The sequence below is a fragment of the Peromyscus eremicus genome, chromosome 2 (genome assembly GCF_949786415.1).
Source record: "Peromyscus eremicus chromosome 2, PerEre_H2_v1, whole genome shotgun sequence".
Taxonomy (NCBI): domain Eukaryota; kingdom Metazoa; phylum Chordata; class Mammalia; order Rodentia; family Cricetidae; genus Peromyscus; species Peromyscus eremicus.
In genome coordinates this window covers 13,761,353-13,778,685 of record NC_081417.1, presented here as the reverse complement: position 1 = coordinate 13,778,685, position 17,333 = coordinate 13,761,353, and positions in this window count along the sequence as shown.

Sequence of the window (17,333 nt, the reverse complement as noted above, 5' to 3'; positions counted from 1 at the left end):
TTAAAACATGTGTAAGACCCTCAGCTAAATTCCTAGCACCAGCACACATGCACACACACTCACACACACAAGCACACACCCACACCTAATGTCTGCTACAATTAGCACCACAGAAGAAAAAGAAGAAAAAGGTAATTTTACTACATTTAATCAGATTAAATAAATTTAATATACTTAATCAAATATACTTAATTTTTAAGAATTGAGAGTTGGAGACATATCACATAGGTGCTCACACACAAACATCTGTCTTAATATTCTTTTGTCAAAGGCTTATTAGAATTTAATTTTGGGCAGGATTTCTCGGTTCCTGACTTTTTAAAAACTATATGGCTAGGAAATTTCCAAGGCTGCTTGAGACCTAAGAATTCTGTGTTTTGATAGGTGATTACAGTATGGTGCCACCTCCTTCCTCATGACTACTATAGACAGGAAAGAGAGCCATGATGCACAGGCTAAACAGGACACACAGAGGAAACCATGAGAGAGAGCCATCCCACTGTTCCACTGCTATATCCTGCTTTTGGCATAAATTTCTATTTTTGCTGGGATACAGATTCATTCATTCAACAAAGCATGTAATTGACCATTTGTAAGGTCTGATGAATGTCCAAGTTCATACAAGTTAGTTGCTTCAAGTTAAAAGTTTCACTCCAGCCTGTAATGTAGCCCAAACCAGGAGGAACTTTCTTCTATAGGAATTTTCTGAGTAATGTGCAACGGTGTTTACTGCATGTTTTCTCATGTAAAATATTCAAGAGCATATAATGTCTCATCTAGCTCTCTTTTAAACTGATGCTGTATAAGTTTTCTTTACCTGCTGAATCAAATGCACTGCTGCTTGATCCCTGATGGTCCTTACTGATACTTGTGCTCTATGGGTAAGAGGCTCATTATCATCCGCTTCTTCAACAGCTTGGTTGCAGGAGCTAGCCTTTGGTCAGATATTCTCCCATTGCGTTACCACCCACGGCTACTTTGCTAGCTCGTTATTATTCTGAACCATGAAATACCAAGAATCAAATTGTGGTTCTCCCTGGACAACTCCCCAAATCCTTTTGCTGTTTGTGTCCTTGGCCATAACATTCTTGAGCTTATTGTCATAGTTATTTAGTGAGGTTTGTGATACACGGACATTTCCTGTGCATGGAATGTGTGTTAAATGACCAGCTGGCTTGGAAGCACAAGAGCTGAATGTCTCAACTCAACCAAGTGGTGAAAATTATTATCCTTTTGAGTGGGAGATTCTGCTATGAATGTTTTGTAACAACTTAGCTTTCATGTGGCCAGGATCTTTCTGATCAGTCCAACTCTTTAGAAATCATGAATTCTGTAGAAGATACTAAATGAAAAGCAGGTGTAAATAGGTGCTTGGTGACAATTTATTCTCTGCTACAGTGGATTGGCAGATAAGACACTGACTTGAAGGGATGCATAAAATGAATATACAGCAATTAATATGGAATGGTTCATTTTCATTGGAATGTGTTTCGTTGAGTTGAGTTGTCTTGGCCAATGTAGTCATAGGATCATAGACTTGAGATTCCAAAAGATCTTTACAAAGAAAAAAAATCTCAGGACTTCTTAAAATACACCAATACTTTCATTTAGCAATTGTGTGATTGCTAAGGAACTGTCAAAGAAACAGAACATTTACACATCTCTCTCTGTGAACAGCCTCCTCACCCTGCTCTGTTACTTGGCCAGTAACGCCAGCCATGGGAATTGGCAGCCATTGTGAGGTCTCTGTATCATGGTGGAAATCTAGGCCTTTCTCTGGGCTTCTTTTTGTCTCTTTTGAGCAGATGCACAATGTTCTAATCCAGGAATAAACAAACATTTTCTGTAAAGAAACTAAATATTTTGGGCTTTAAGAACGATATAGACTCTGTATCAGCTGTTTGTTGTCTTTGTACATAGAGGGGTCATAGAAATATGTTAATGAGTGGGTGGGGCTGTTATAACAAGGCTTTATTTGTCATAGCAGGTGGTGAGCAGATTATACGTTGCCAATCTCTGTTCTTCATCATAAAATATCATGAATTTTACTGTTTTCTGCAAGAACTAATTCCTCTCTGTATTTTAGGTTTTTATCATTTGTATATCTGACAATTCTGTGTTTTGGAACTAATCTTACTATGCAGCCCAGGCTGATCTAAAACTCACCATTCTCTTGCCTCAGTTTTCCAAGTGCTGGAGTTACAGATTGGTGGAACTATATCCACCTGTCCCTACCATTAACAACTTTTAAAGCAACATTTCTACCCCAGCTGAAACCTCAGTTCAATGTATCTTTGTGAGGGAGGTCTTCCTTGATCACCTAAAGTAGATCATTCCATTTATTCTTTCTTACATCACCTTGTTTGATATTTTGTAACACCCATTTCTCTTTGAATTCAGTTACTTATGTTGGCGTTTTTAGTTACGTCTCTCTGTTCCACACACTGAACGGAAACTTTACAAGAGCAGAAGCCTTTTATTTGTTTATTGCTATTTCCCCAGGGCTGAGAACAATAGCTGGCATATAGTAACTGCTCAGTAAATACCACAGAATTATATGAAGTTGGACCACTGCTAGAAATGTTTTATGAGACTGATAAGAAGAAACTCAATTTAGAGCGGTCAACTTGACCAAAAGTTATTTTTAAAAGGCAACTTTATGAGTAGTATCTCAGAGTGCTTCCAGTATATCACTGTTTCTCATATTTTCTGAATAAAAAAGTGTAGGAGCCAGAATGCAGCCCTATCATTTATAAAAACCACGAAACATAATTTCCCCCAGAATTTTGTGACTTTTACTTATGGATTTCACTTGTAGCAGATTGTCCTTTTCTTGATTGGCTAAGGATGTCTATAAATGGATCTTGGCTTAAAAATTTGAAACTGTATATTATATTTGAATTCAATTAGTAACAGTTGTTCTCATATTAACAGAAAAGGTCTTGTAACACTCGAAGGCCCTCTGGGACCCAGACCAGGCTAGCTCCACAGGACCACACTTTGGCTCTTACATGGCTCTCTCTTGCTGTCCCTTCCTGCTTTCCTTCTGGTGGCGGCAAAGAGGTGATGACCTAGTTCAAGGGCAACAGGAGGGAGGAAGCCCGAGGACTGCAGGATCAACACCCGGCATCATTTCATTTACCACATCTCGGTCCATCGACCTTTGGGAAATGTTTATATTTATCCCTCTCACTCCTTTGTCACCAAAGAATTTCACTTCCCTCTTAAGTGGCTTTCCTAAGAGAGGAAGTGGGAAAGGAGGAATGGAATCCAAACCGCCACACTTTGTTCTTCTGGAGCCTGCCCTGCCCTGCTGTTTGAAGTTATGTAGGTCGTTCTATTTGTGTCTCTTCTACTTGTACCTGCTAGCCTTACAGCCAGGGCTTGTAAAGTGGCCACAGCCTGAGCCTTTTGTAAACATCTCTTCTTGTTTATGCGTCTACTGCTGGGAGAGCACTCTGTTTGAAAGGGGATCCACTACTGGCTGGTCTTCTCCAGCGGTCTGCACAGGCCACAGGCATGGCCTGGGATGTGTGTAGAGTACCTACCTCTCCTCCACCAGCCCTATGCATTCATTTTCTTGGCTATGAGGCAGTTCTCTTTAGGATCCAGTGAGACCTTTATTCACAGGAGACTTATCATGATACGTAGGTGGCAACACGTGGTCTTCTTGTGTCTGTAGAATTCTGACTCAGCACCCAGACACTAGAGTCCACCTTTAGCTGGTCTTTTTGGCTTCTCCATTTTCTAAGAACAGACCAAGAGTTATAGTGGATGAAGAAAAGACAAAACATTGCCATGACCTCACAGCTTTCCACTTTTTATTTTTACTGCTCTCCTCCCTAAAACAAAAACAAAAACAAAAACAAACCAATGTGGAGTCATGGTAAGTCACAGAAGAAAGAACAATTCTTGCATTTTCATTCCACTGGTGACCCAACACACTAAAAGGCAGATAATGTTGAATTTGCAGAAGGGGATGGTGGTTCGGAGTCCTTTAACATGCAAATGTCCATCCAATTATATTCTTACAATCTCATGTCATTGTTCTAGGCACAAATGCCTTCAGCTATCTCTAGAGCACCCTGATGCCTCTGTTATTTGTCTTTCTCAAGGTGCTTTTATCAGATTGCTTCATGGTGGAACTCATTTACATCCCTGAAATTCAATCACAGCTGATTTTTAGTTTTTTTTTTTTTTTATTTTAAAGTCTATAAACTTAGACTCTTTGAGTAACCAGCTTTGCTAGCCCATTACCTGGTTTTTGTTAACAGTTGATTGAACTGTACAGTGTCCATTTGAGTAAAATGCTAGATTTGAAATGCCACCAAGAAGATTCTGTTTCTCAGATGCCTTGGTGGAATGAAACAGTCTCTCTGAAGCCTTGGAGAGTAGAGTTCAGAAGAAAATGGAACCCAAGGTTTGCTGCTCACTTGATATTTAGAAACAACATTAGACTCTGACCAAGCTGCCCAAATGGAATTTTCTGCCTGTGTCCCAACTGTCAGTTCAGCTTACCCCAGGGCACTGCTACAAGTCATCAATATCCTTTGGGGCCTCCTTTACCTTTCTTACTTTCTTCACAATCCTGGTTTTCTATAATTTTAATTAAAAATCACCCACTAATGATATTGGGGAGCAAGTTAGATTAGTAAAGTAGTTGGCATGCAAGCATGAGGACCCGAATCGCATCCCCAGAGCCAGTTTTTAAACAAAACCAAACAAAACCAACCAACCAACCAAACAAACAAACAAACAAGCCAGCTGTGGTTCCACACACTTGTAATCCCAGTGCGGAGAGTTGAAGACAAGAAGACCGTGAGGCCTCACTGACCAGCCAGCCTAACTGATATGCCAGTGAGGCAAACTGTTGCTACAACAAGTTGGATGGCTCCTGAGAAATGACACCTAAGGGTGATCCACACAGGTATGCACACATGTGTATACACATTTGCTCACACCACACACACATACACACACAATTGCTTGATAGTGACCTTGTATGTTTCTAACTCACTGGCATGTCAGTCTTGACACTGAAACTTTCTGGTCATGTGCCAATACCAACATGACTCAAGGTGATCTTTGTTATTTTCTACAAGAGATTCCCTACCCAAGTTGAACTTTGGTGACATGAGGGACTAACACTAAATGTCCTTGAATTTCAAGGGGGATTCAATTTCCTTGTTTTGCAAAAGAAATGACTATAGCATTATGGCATTTCTTCTAATCTCCCAATTCCACCATCTAAAACATAACTTGAAAATATCACTTAACTTGGCACAGTAGAACACATGTGCATCAGTGATGAGAGATTCAATTCCTGGATCTGTAATTTACGCATGATTTGATTGAAAGGATGTTTTGCAAGTGTAAGTCTCCCTGTAGGTTAACAGTCTTTAAAAGTTGGAGCTGCAATACGACTGTGGTCTTGAGAGCATCACTGACTGTGTTGTCCACTCTACTCTTTGCCCCACCCACTTACTTTATTACTTTGCTTATTAGGCCCCTGTAGGTGTCTTGCAAGCCTCATTCTAAAGGTTATCTCTTCTTTAACAGATCCCTAGTTCTAACTGTGTAAAATTTATAGCTCACTCATCTAAAAGCTACCTCTCTCCTGACATGAACATCTGAGCATGCTTGCCTCTTTTGGCTTTAAGGGCATGTCCCTGAACTTCTCATCCATAATAGCATTCATATTCTTACAGCTACACATGAAAGTAGTTCTGGAAACCTGCACAGGCTAAGGAATTAAGACATGGGGGGGTAAGATGAAGAAATCATAACAATTTTTTCAGGCCACAGAGATAACATCTATAAAAAGTGAATGCAAACATGTCTACTTGTCAGAGAAAACAAAAGCAATTCCTTCCCTGATTCCTACATAAGAAGAAAAATATGTGAATTCCTTAGGGAAAAACAAAGCCATCTCTAAGAATTTTACCTCTGGTGAGCTCTGGAACCAGCCTTCGTGCTGATCTTTTCTCCCAACACAGGCCCAGTATATATATATATATATATATTACCATTTTTCTCAGAGACCTCACTGACCTTGGGAATTGGCTAGTTTACGAAGATCTTAACCTCATGAATATACAAAGGACCTCATCCAGCAGATACCCAGTAGGTCTTCTTGGAGGTTCTTGATTGACCATACAGGAAAACTGATCCAACGTGGTAATTTTATTCCAAGTATTCACTCACTGCTCCCTATACTTTCTTTTCTTTTTTTTTTTTTTTTTTTGTTTTGTTTTTGTTTTTCGAGACAGGGTTTCTCTGTGTAGCTTTGTGCCTTTTCCTGGAACTCACTTGGTAGCCCAGGCTGGCCTCGAACTCACAGAGATCTGCCTGGCTCTGCCTCCCGAGTGCTGGGATTAAAGGCGTGCGCTGCCGCCGCTGCCGCCGCCGCCGCCGCCGCCGCCGCCGCCGCCGCCGCCGCCGCCGCCGCCGCCACCACCACCACCACCGCCCGGCTCCTATACTTTCTTAATGATTGAAGTTGAGCTTTGTTTTTCTTTATCTTACTGTACTGAGTGACTTGAACAGGAACTCCAAGCTTCCTTCTTTGTTTATTCGTTATTTTTCATGGTTAATAATTTCCTCACAGTTGTGCACATAAATTAACAGAAGATTTCTGTGGTGTGGTGACAAGCAGCCTCTCAAATGTGTTGGAGTGAATTCTTGGTGTTGTGTGTTTGAATGGAAATCCACTTGTTGGAGACATGAAGAAACCATGAAAAACTGGTTACAGTGAAGACAGTGGCCGAGTAATGAGGACAGCCACACACCTCCTCCACTGTTCAGCCTTTTGATTTCCCTGCCTGCTTCCAAGGCTCTTTCTGGTCTCATCTGTGAAAGACAAAAAGAACATGGCTCAGGAGCTGGGGCTGGAAGAAAACCCACCACGCCCTGTTGCTGTGTCCCCATCCTTCCCTTCCAGGTAGGAGGGACACACTCAGCTCCCTCTGCGCCTGTGTCTGGAGCTCCCAGGGATCTGCCTTTGCACCCCCTGGCTGTCCCCTGAGTGCTTTTTCTCCCTGAGATCTGCTCTTGGTTGCCAGTAGGCAGTGTCAATGCCAGCTTCATCTTTCTCTCTCAGGTGGCCAAAGGCCAGAATTTCAACACCAAACCTTTCCCAGAGGCTCACACCACCTCAGCCCACTTCAAAGCTTCCGTAGTCTGAGTTGCTTGGAGGAAAGGAGCCTCCGAGCATACAGAAGTGCTACAGTGAGAAGTTTTTTTTTGTCCCACGCTGTTATCTCAATGAATTATGGTTTGTTAAGAGGATAGGAGGGGAATTAAGTAATATTTCTCTCAGCTCTCTGCTTCTGGCACCTACCAGTTCAAGTTTATATTCAGTTGCTGGATAATTCTTCTTAGATATTCATCACACTTCTCTTAAGGAGCTGATCCCTGCTACCTACTCTGTAAAATGATAATACTTCAGCCTCACGCTCAGAATCCTCAGATGTACTATGTAAAAAATATGAAGAATACAGTTGAAGAAATTTTATTATCATGGAGTCCATTCTCCTGAATATACAATAAATTGAAACATAAAGAATTAATTATTCAATGTCTTATAGATAAAGATGGCAAAGCTCAAAATGAGGGCCAGAAGTCAAGCTCTCATCTAAGGCTTCTTTTCTCCAAAAACATATGCATTTCTTGAATTATAATACTTGCACATAATATGGAAAGTGTATGATTTTCTTGAGGTGCATATCTACACATGAGGATCTAATGGCTGTAAGCTTGAAGCTTAGGATCATGTTTTTACATTGAGTAAAGCCAAGCAGTTGGGTCTATAGACTTTAGGGTCAGAGGGGATGTTATTGGAATCTAAGCTGTTGTTCATCAGCTGCCAATACACTTGAATCGGTTCTTTAGCCTCTCTGGTGCTCAGCATGTGCATTGGAGAAATGGACTTATGTCCTTACAAAATGCTTTTATGATACTGCTTTGAGATTTCTCCAGTCATCTTTAAAATTATTCTGTGATGCTTACCTAGTGTCTGTGTCCTCCGAGGTGGTTTGTCACCATCAAGGACATGTCTTTTGTATTACTTTCACATTTCTGTGATCAAAACTCTTGACACAAACAACTTCAGGAAGGAACAGTTCATTCTGGGTCATGGTTTTTTATAGTTTCACTGTAGAGGGAGAAGCGTTGTTAGAGCAGCTCCATCCACAGCGTGATGGCAGGACCACGTGGCAGAGGCTGTTCCCCCTCATGGTTTCACTGTAGAGGGAAAAGCATTGTTAGAGCAGCTCTGTCCACAATGTGATGGCAGGACTACGTGGCAGAGGCTGTGCCTCCTCATAGTTTTACTGTAGAGGGAGAAGCATTGTTAGAGCAGCTCCATCCACAGCATGATGGCAGGACCACATGGCAGAGGCTGTTCACATCATGATAGACCAGGAAGCAGAGAGAGACAGGAAATAGACTCAGTGTCACCCTCAAAGGCTCGCACTTGTTGACTTCCTACTTCTACTGCCTAGGCCCTACCTCCTACATGTCTTATAGGCACTCGAAATAGTACCTGTGGCTGGGATCCTGGTGGCAGGTGTTTTTTTGTTTGTTTGTTTGTTTTTCAGATTCAAATGGCAGGCAACAATCTTCTCCTGTCCCTAATAGCTTATGCTTACTTCACAATGCAAAATTCATTTAGTCCAAATTCAAGATTCCCCAACGTCTTAACAGTGTCAACACTGTTTAAAAGTCTAAGTCCAGAGTCTGAGTTGAGACTTGAGGGATCTCTTTAACTGTGAGCCCCTGTAAGATAAAAGAGACAAGTACTGGTTTCCAATATATGACAGCACATAGTAAGTATTACCATTCTGAAAGAACATGCAGGTAGAAAAGAAAGGCTGGAATAAAGCAAAGCTGAAACCAAGCAAGGCAGATATTAAACCCTCAGCTGTATGCTTGGTATTCAGGGTATATGGTGGTATAATGTGAACTCCAAAAACACTTGCATGACCAATTGCCCTGCTGTTTGTAGCCCACATGGCCTGCGTGGGATAGCTCCACCCTGTGCCTGTAGCTTTTCTTAGTGGGTGTATTAGATTCCTGACAGTTTCATCATCCTAGGTCTATATTTCGACTTAGGCTTCACCCTCTGGTCTTTGTGCATAGCTTCCATAGGGACTTCTTACAGATTCTGATTCTGTGCGCATTGTCAGATGACCCAAGCATTTCTCAAAAATCCTGATGGAAGCCACCATGAGTCCTTGCACTCTGTATGCTGGCACAGCAGCATCATGTAAATGACACCAAGTTTTGCTACCAGCTTAAGCAGTAGCTGGGCTGTCTTGGACCAGAGCTATAGGAGCCTCTGAGTACCTGAGTGGCTGAACCCAGGAAAACATTTCCCTAGATGGCTTTTTTTTTCCAGTACAAGATACAGACAGCACTTGATTTTCAAAGGGAAGTCTTGGAGTTTGTGTTACTATACCCCAGAACCTTTTACAGATGGGTGTCCTACCAACTCTTGAAATGCCCTAAAATCACCCATCTGAATGAACCAGTGACAGTTATTTGGATTCTTTTTGTTTAACATCTATGGATTCTTTATTCATGGGTTTAAGTTCACCTTTTATGGCCAAACTGAACATTTTTCACACCTTTCTGCTCTTTGCTCACAGTAAACTTGACTAAAAGCCGCCACCAATGACCAAACCAAACACTAACTGCTCCGCTGTCCTGAAATTTCCTCTGCCAAATTAGTTCGTTGCTTTTGAATTCAGTGTCGTCAAACCTTTTAGGACATATACAAAGTGCAGACAAGTTCTTCAACATGTGACAAAATGGAGAAAAGTTCTTCAACATCTTCATGTAGCACAAATGATCTTTAGTCCGATCTCAGGAACTGTTCCTACTTGCTCTGAAGCCTCACGAGTGCAGTCTTTACTGTCTGTAAATTCTGTTGGCATGGTGGTTTCTAAAACTCCCACCAGAACTGCCCCACTAACTGCTTCTTACAACAGTCAAAGGCTTCTATGGCTCACATTTCCAAACTAGTTCCAAAGGTCTGAGAACATAGTTAAGTTTAATCAAACATACTTCCCTGGCACCAATTTCTGTATAAATTATTTTTATTCTGCTGTGACAAAGTCTCCTAAACAGAAACAATTCAAGGGAGGAAAGAGCTGATTTGCCTAGTGTTGTGTGATATTTTGTTTGTGTTCTGACAACTAAAGCTTGCCTAGAGATCAGAGGGTGGAGCTAGCCACTAGTGAACCACAGAGGCCAGGCAGTGGTGGCTCATGCCCTTAATCCCAGCATTTGGGAGGCTCATGCCTTTGATTCCAGAACTTGGGAGGCTCATGCCTCTAATCCCAGTACTCAGGAGATGGAGACAGGAATATAAAGCGGGCAGAGACAGGAGGATCTCATGCCCTTTCAGTCAGAGGATCCGGAGAGGTAAGAAGTCACTAATGGCTGTTCCTTTGCTTCTCTGATCTTTCGGGTTATTACCCCAGTATTTGACTCCGGGTTTTTATTGATAAGACTAATTAGGATTAGGATCACACTTCAGTCTAGTGGTTTCAAGGTCTTAGGCTCCACCATAGCGGGGAAGGTGAGGTGGAACAGATCAGTTTACACAGGCATGGCAGGAGCATGTGCTGGAAGCTGTGTCTACCACTGCCAATCAGGAAGCAGAGAGCACAGCAGGATCCAGGGAGGTTGCAATTGTAACCAGCCCACCCAAACAATCTAGCTTAATCTTCTCCTCTCCAGGTAGAAGAGGGCATGAAGGGACACACAAACAGGGCAGCTTGGCAATGGTAGATGTGAAAAGAGGTGTGTCGAGACTCCAGGGTACAGGATGGCCAGAATCTCGAGGAAGCACGAAGGTTTGCAAGAATCCTGGGAAGATTTTTCCTTAGAGCCCCGAGAGGGAGTATGATTCTACCCACATATCAATTTTGGATTTCTGGGAGAAATGTAGTCCTGTTATTTTTTGGTCCCCAAGTTTCTGATCATTTGTTGTGTAGCATTTTCCTCTAAATTGAAACATTCTATCCAGGAAGGAGAAAGCTTTAGAGACTCAGGAAGTAAATAACCCACTAAGGAGATTCATAAGTCCCCTACCCAAGGTCACAGAAGCAGGAACATGACTGGTATGTGCAATGTATTGTCAATACAGTATGATCTCCTTACCCACTTGTGTTCCTCTCCCCACTTTGACTGACATGCTCTCTTTCCAGTTTGTCCTCCTTGTAACTTCCATTCCTTTTTATTGTAGAGGTAAAGACAGCTTCTGGAAGTTCATGATGATGATGGCCAGGCCGTATGAGAAAACAACTTCCATAGTACTGTTGTTGGTTGTTTTTGCTCTTTTGGGAGACCCACCATCTAACTCCCAAATAAATCACACACAGAGGATTATTTTTTCTTATAAATTCCCAGCCTTAGCTCTGCTTGTTTCTAGCCATCTTTTCTTAACTTCAAATCATCTTGTCTACCTTTGGTCTTTAGGCTTTTTCTTTTTCTTACTTCTGTATATCTGTATACCCTTACTCTGTGGCTGGCTGTGTGGCTGTGTGGCTGTGTGGCTGTGTGGCTGTGTAGCTGGGTGGCTGGACCCTTGCATCCTCCTCTCTTTCTCTCTTACTCTTTGTTCTTGCACCTCCCAGATTTCTCCTTCTGTTTATTCTCTCTGCCTGCCAGCCCTGTCTATCCTTTGTCCTGCCTAGCTATTGGCCATTCAGCTCTTTATTAGACTATCAGGTGTTTTAGACAGGCAAAGTAACACAGCTCCACAGAGTTAAACAAATGCAACATAAACAAACGCAGCCCATCTTTGCATCATTAAACAAATGCTCCACAGCATAAACAAATGTAACACATCTCTCTCTTCTACTCTTCTTTGCTGTTCCCAGTGCCTTGGAGGGGATGATATAGATGTCTCATGTAGAGCTGAGACACAGTCACTTATTCTCAGTATTTAACCAATTGTGTGTCTCTGAACTAAACATAATCTGTTGCCAAATAAACTTCTCTGACCAAGGCTGAGGGCAGCACTAGTCTATGGGTTTAAACACAAAACCACTTAGGAGGCAGTTAGGACTACCTGTCCATTTAGCAAAACATCAATAGTAGATTCTCTCCCAGGGCCTGCAATTTCTCTAGCCATAGTTTATTTTTAATTTTTGGCAGTTTTTTAGTACAAGGCATATATTATCCACAGATCAGGCTTCATATTCATTGAGAAATATTTGGTTACCCTCCAAACAGCTGCACCACTGTTGTGCCAGTGGACATATCTTGCCTAGTAGGTCATTATTGTAGCACTCTAGGTTCATTGCTGGGTAAACAACTAGTGACTTCTTTCTCTCAGCAGCCTGCACAGTATTTTCTGGCAATATGAGTTCTAACAGCCCAGAAGAAACTTCTAGATCTGTTTCAGCTTCAGTTCTCTATGTCCTGTACTCAAAGTGTGTGTGGTATCTTCACCAATAGAGTCTTACCACTTAGTTCTGGTGGGCAACCAAGATCAGTGAAAGTAATCTGTGTTGTTTTGGGGGACTATGGAGGATATCTGGATAACCAGAGAGTGATTTCTTTAAGGTATGGTTTGTCGTCATTTCTGCTCGATGATTACCAGAAACACCCTAGATACAAAGCCAGTCCTCTGCTGAGCCAGCTGACTTGGACCTAGAGCATAGAGATGCTTAGTGCAGTGAAGGCTTGAATGAGCTGTCAGCTCCCATGTGGCTCGTGGGTGCTCAAATAAGACCCTCCCAATAGTCCCCTGCTCAACCCCCTTGTGGCTTTGGTGGGATTGTCCACCCATTCTCTATTCTCTTTCCCTTTTTGTTAATTTCATTGACTTCTCTGCTTCATTTAGGACACTTTTGTCTATCAGGCAGTAAAAGTCCTGTTGCCCCTCTCTCTTGTTGGTTTTCTCAAAATTTTTATCTAATGTGGGAACCCTTTTGAGTCTCCAAGAACTGTGGCTTTTGTCAACAGGGCCAATAAGAACCTTTGGTTTTCTTCTTTGTTCCATCTGTCCCCAAATCCAAGAATAAAAACAGCCTAGCTGTTTGTGTAAAAAGGGAAATTGTCCATTATGTTTCTAAGAATGTTCTTTTATCACATTAAAATATATTTTACAATTAACTCATAATTTTCAAATGTCGTTTCCCAGACCCATGCACTACCCCCTAGTCAGGTACATGGGTGATCAGCAGATTACATTGATTAAAGACTTGTAGATTGATGAGGTTCTAGACGTGACTTCTTTAGCGATAGGAATGGTGTTTACCCTCAGTAACTCAGGATAGCAATTGGCATATGTGAGTTCTTTAAAATGTTTCCTGGTGTCTCTGGAGTCCCTGGGCCTGCATCCATTGACCACAAGCTTTGTCAGGACAGGAGTCTGTTTCCTCTTTTCACGAAAGATAAATAGTGGTTTTGGGTCAGCCTCGGCATTCTGAGCAGGCTGAGAATGTCAGCAGAAAATAAAGATGAGCGATACTCAGCACACAGCTTCTAAGAAAGGCAAATCTTTGCTGTTGGAATTTTCATCTGCTATCCTAACTCTCTACAGTCAGCTGACTGTTTCATAATTCTGACATGAGGCATCTGTCCCTGGGCCTCCAGAAGGTGACTCTTCTCTACTCCAAGTGGGTGTCTCTAGCACATAGACCACAGAGGCATTACAAGTGGTTGCTTGGCCATGCGTTTGCATGGGGCTGACTGTACTTTCCCCAACAGAACAAAGACTCCTCATCTACCATATCTTCTCTTTCATACTCCTTGAAAGTGCTACCTTATTTTTCCTTTGCAATCAAACAGAAAGATTTATTTTATAAGCATGAATATATATGTATATGTATAATGTATTCTTGGATCTACTCCTATTAACCCATGTTAGCATCTGAGATTGTCATCATCAAAAAGTCCACATCTCATCTCAACTGGGCCATGTGAGGCCCATTTTCCTTCACAAGGTCAGGTTCTGACACAGTCCACTGGGGCTGGGGCTGGGGCTGGGGAATGCTGTAACTGTGTCTTGCAGGGCAGATAAAGGCTGAGAGAACCATCTTTTACAAGTTCCTCTGACCTCATCTGGTATTCCAGAGCATGTCATTTTAAGTAACAGAGCAAACGCATGAATGTGAAGGAGAAAACTCCACTTTGGGTGTGTTATGGAGGTCACTCTGTCCCAGGTTTACATGGCAAGCATTTCACATTCAAACAGGTTCTGGACTTTTCTATAAAACTCTTTTATTAAAGTAAAAATCAGTGACCTTTCTTTATAAATCGTGCAGACAGGCTTGGGCAGCACTTGTCTCCCTAATCCTTCTCAGACTTACTTAATCTTTGGGGAGTTCTGCTTCCAGAGATAAATCCAGAAGTTTCTTCCGTTTGATGTCTGACAGGTTTCTCAGAACACAGACAAAGGAAAAATGTAAGAGCTTTTCTGTGCCCCTCTTCTGAATCACTAATCCTCCGGTCACTCTCTTCTCTGTCATAGGCACTTAATTTTATTTTCAAATATTTCAATGCTTCCCTTTGAATTAGTGCTGTATTTTCTCAGTGTAAAATCATTTTATGATCCACCAACCTCAACCTCCTCCACTTAAAATGAAACTATCATTTGTATTAGATAACCAGAGAGTATGTGCTGTGTGGTGCAGTATATCTCCTATGATATGTTCAAGAGAAACAATGTTTTGCTTGAAGTCTTTAAAGCCTTCAGCTGCAGGAAAACAGTGCTATGAATCAATGCCACAAAACACTGTTGGATGGGGTGGTGTGCGAGATGAAGAAAGTGGTAACCGTCAGAACAGCCACATGTAACATCAAGTCTTAGGCAGTCACAACAGAACAAATTCAAAACGAGAGAGAGAGAAAGAGAGAGAGGGAGACAGAGAGAGAGAGAGAATCTGTTTTTTTCCAGGGCTGAGACCTCGGTAGGTCTCCAATTCCAAGGACTCAGCTGTAAATCCATCACATACAGGGAACACTAAATGGATTCACTGGGGTTAGTGTGTGTGTGTGTGTGTGTGTGTGTGTGTGTGTGTGTGTGTGTGTGTAGCAATAACAGCTAGAGAAGAATGTCGGGGTCCCTGAAAGCATCACAGCTGGCAAAATGACGCAGAGAAGCAAGAATGAAATTCCATTTCAGCCTGACTTGGTTAGGCTGGTTCAAACTTCTGGAGTCTGACACCAAACTGCCTATTTTTAGCCACATTTAAGCACAGAACAATTCTGGAAAAAAATTTCTGATGACAGTTAACTCGGTTTCATGTGTATAAAACAGCTCAAGACATGTTTACATTGAAACTCTTTACAAAGTATGTATGGCTTCTTTAGAAAAGATGGGTTCTGCTGACTGAGAGACAGTACTCAAGATAAGGGTCTAGGGAGAATGACTGAGGTCAACACAATGCCTGTGGGGGCGGGAGTGGCCTGGCCCTAAGACAACACAGACATTACTAGGCTGCTGTAAAGTACGTGTGACATGTCCCAAAAGGATAGGTTTTGTGAACTGAGAAGCAACACTTAAGATTTAGGAGTGGGGTATGAGATAAAGAAATCTAATATTCGGGGAATTCATGGGAAGCCTGGACCTACAGAGAGCGAAAGATCACCAGGCTGTAAACTACATCCTTTGCCAGCATTCTGGGTGAAAGTCAGGTAAACATTTACTTCCTTTGAGTGATAAGACTGCAAATTTAACTTTTTTCTGGTTTCTCTAGTGCTTATCTGTGTGCACAAGGACCTCTAAGTTTCTTTCTTTCTTTCTTTCTTTCTTTCTTTCTTTCTTTCTTTCTTTCTTTCTTTCTTTCCTTCCTTCTTCCTTTCTTTAAATAGTGGCTATAATAGAGGCCATGGTAGGATGCATTGCCTCTATGGCTAATCTAATCAATATAGGCAAGTATAAAAGTATTATAAGAACAGAGAACAGAGGACCACAGAGAGGGGAAGTCCACCTTAACCCTGATGACCATTCAAAGGTCACTTGAGAGATTTCATCTGTCTCTTTATGAAGATCACTAATTTGATCATCAATAGCATGACACATTAAAGTAGTACCTGCCAGGAAATGGTTGACAACCAACATTGTGCTTGAGCATCAGATAATCTCTCTTATTACAGGTGTGCATTTTACCTCCACTGACAAGAGACATTTGGATTCTGCATTGAAAAGCTAAAAATTAGCATGTAATAGAGGCAATAAACACAACAGCATTATATTGGGTCACTGGCATAATGTACTTGTTGTTTCTCCAAATATTCAATTGATGAGTTAATGCCTCAAGGTTTATTTTCCTTCACACATCTCTTCTTTTGTCAGAAAGAACAATTGAGGGGCTGAGGCTGTAACTCGGTGGTAGAGCACTTACATAACAAGTGAGTCCCTCAGTTTGATCTCTAGCAACAGGAAAAAATGAATAAACCCTTCCTAAATTTTTTGAAATATGGAACAATGCCTGTGTATCTGTTGTGCTGTGATAGATTAATCATATTACAGCTATTATGCTAGTTTTCTTAGATACAAAATCCATGGAATATTGGGATTCTTTCTTCTAAATGTTCATACTTATTATCAGTATGACACTAATAAAATAGTATTGCCCCATCATAGATCAGGAAAAGCTTTATGGATAACCAAAACAGTCAATAAATCAGCTATGAATCCACTTACTGTCTCCCCTGCTACTGTGCAACACTGTTGAACGCCTTGCTGAAGCACAGATTCATTATGCTGTGTCTACCCTCCCCCGCTAGAAATTCTATAACAAAGGAAGTGAGGTTTCCCCAGGGTTTGATCCAAGGAAATTTAAAATTACTCCTTTTTAGTGACAACAAGATTCTATAGAATCTTGGATTATACTGACATCACAACTCCTTGACCCATGCTTAGTAGAATGCTCTTTTCCCTACATAAAAATATTTACATGCATCTGTGCACTCTCCCTGTGGGTGACAGCACTGTGGTAACCAATAAGAGTTAATCTCCACACAATCTCTGCGGTGCCATTATTTCTAATAATGATCCTACAGCATCTGCTTTGGTTCATGCCAGCATCAGGCCTGAACCAAGCTTGAATTCTACTCTTTGGCCCGGTATAGATTTCATCCTTTCCAACTGACAGATCAATTGTTTTGGTAGAAAAGATGGAGCACTCACAAGTTTTGCTACATTTCTTTTATCTGTAAAATTAAAGTTCCAGCCCTTACTATTCATGTTCCTAGTGTTAAAAGGCCCTTTTAGCATCCCTTTCATATTATTTTCATGTTTCAGCTTGTTCCCAGAATTAACTTCTGAAACACTATTTCTATGATACTATTTTATTGATCCTTGGTTATTG